The following is a 1,937-nucleotide window of genomic DNA, read 5'->3' as shown; positions in this document are numbered from 1 at the left end:
TTTTTTTTTTTTTCTACTGTTCAGAATCTTTCAAAGATTGCTTCGAAACGTACTTATATATTATATACATTGTAATTTTGGAATTAATGGATAGAATATCGGATAAATTTATATATGATGCATTATAGTTTTCTTAAAATTTAGATATATTTGAAAATAAAATTATTTTTAAGATAATTGCAGTCTTTATTTTCATCAGAGTGTTTAATAATAAAAATTAATGCTCTAGACTAATTTTCGAGAGTTGTATTTTTTTCTTATAATTAAGAATATAAAAAAATGAAAAGATAGTTTGCTATCTTTTCCTTTATATTCTTTTTTATCTTTCCTTTTTTTATTTTTACATACAATCATGAGCATATCTTCGTGATATCTTCGTAAAGTCAATATCCGATATCAAACTGTGCATCAAATATTATTTGATTTATAATCTCTATTATCCATTCTGATTTAATTCTCCGCTTTCGACAGATACAAAGTGTTCGGCAAACATGCCTATTCTGCGAATAATCACGTTCGCGCCCATTCTCCTCCCCATCCCAGAAATACAAGCCTTCACGCAATTTAATTAAAAACCTGTATTTTTCCGTCAGGATTATACTTGCGCTTTGTTTCCATTCCAAAGACTGTTCCTTTGGCGTAGACTAGGTATTCAGTAGAGGGAAGGGAAAAAGGACCAAGACAAGGCTTTTTTCCGCGAAGACACGTACTGCGTTTTTTCTGTGTTCGTTTTGCCAAAGTTCGAATTAAAAAGCGGAGCGAAAAGAAAGAAAAAAAAAGAAAGCAAGTTGGAGAAAAGTAAGAAAGAAAATAAAAAAAAAAAAAAGGATTCATTTATATTTGCACGAATATGAATCTTTCATGCAATTTTCTTTGGTATGCATAAACAGATGCGCACAATAATAGTTATTCATTTTATTAATGATATATTATATGAATAGCGGATACAGGATATAAATTAATGATAATTGGATATAAATTACGATAATATATTTGTTCTTTTTAATAACAAGATAAACTTAATTAATTAGATCGACGTAATATTATATTTCCTATCATTTTATTCGTTTTTAATGCAACGATAAAAATTTAATAATCTTTCTTCATTCTTAAAGAAAATGAAATATGACGGATAAACGTTAAAGTTTATACATACAAAAAAGACTTGTCTTAAAATGTGCTCGTAACTCGGCAAATCATTTTTCAAGTCTCCACATCTATAGTAACTAGCTAGGAGAGACAGATAATCCCGATATAGTTATATATACCACGAAGCACAACGCGTTTATTTGTGCGCGGTCGCTAGGCCACGTCCATGTACGCGCATGCGCTGTGTCGATTCAGCTATACCGCGATTCCATTTACGGTAAAACGCGACTTGTTAGCGCGCGCACGAATGATAATTAGCTAGCCCGTACAAAGCCGGCTACGTCGTCTGAATCTCTCGATACGTTCTTGTAATAAGGGGAAACTAAAAAGAAGAAAGAGAAGGAAAGCCCAGAAGGACAGGAGAAAAGCTGGATTATGTTCGTTTCCGTGTCGAGGTCACAGGTTCGTTCTTTTCTCTGGAAATCGGAACAGTGTTCGATGTTTCGAATTCATTTGTCTCGGGACCAACTTGTTAACCTTTTTTTCGTTGGCATAGTTTTCACCGCCATTCTGTCCATCAACGTCCGTTTTTAAAACCTCTATTATCGAGAATCTATGCAAGTGGGAAACGTAGCGTATGCGCAATGGCCGTTCATATTACCTCTGAAAGTGCTGTTGTATTTTATGAACGCATGATTTGTAGCCTCTGATGATTATCAAAGCGTGTGTACGCGATTTTCCATAGAAAATTAATTAAAATCCTCGACATGGTAAGTTACACACGCATGGTAGTCGAATAATTAACAGAGATACAGGAAATAAGCTTGTTAACAGAATCGAGACATCGG

At 33.4% G+C, this 1,937-nt stretch overlaps 2 long non-coding RNA genes across 3 annotated transcripts in view; one reads left to right on the top strand and one right to left on the bottom strand.

Annotated features, from left to right (window-relative positions):
* LOC116185173 overlaps nucleotides 1-1,937 on the bottom strand; it is a 73,918-nt gene that overhangs the window by 22,886 nt on the left and 49,095 nt on the right. The window lies entirely within an intron of this gene.
* LOC116185174 overlaps nucleotides 1,149-1,937 on the top strand; it is a 1,342-nt gene continuing 553 nt past the window's right edge. Inside the window, exon 1 of the long non-coding RNA XR_004149962.1 lies at nucleotides 1,149-1,859. This is a non-coding gene — a long non-coding RNA (uncharacterized LOC116185174). The remainder of the gene's footprint in view (nucleotides 1,860-1,937) is intronic.

This window comes from Apis dorsata, unplaced genomic scaffold (genome assembly GCF_000469605.1).
Source record: "Apis dorsata unplaced genomic scaffold, Apis dorsata 1.3 scaffold_113, whole genome shotgun sequence".
Taxonomy (NCBI): Eukaryota; Metazoa; Arthropoda; class Insecta; order Hymenoptera; family Apidae; genus Apis; species Apis dorsata.
This window is presented reverse-complemented; position numbering and strand designations above follow the sequence as displayed.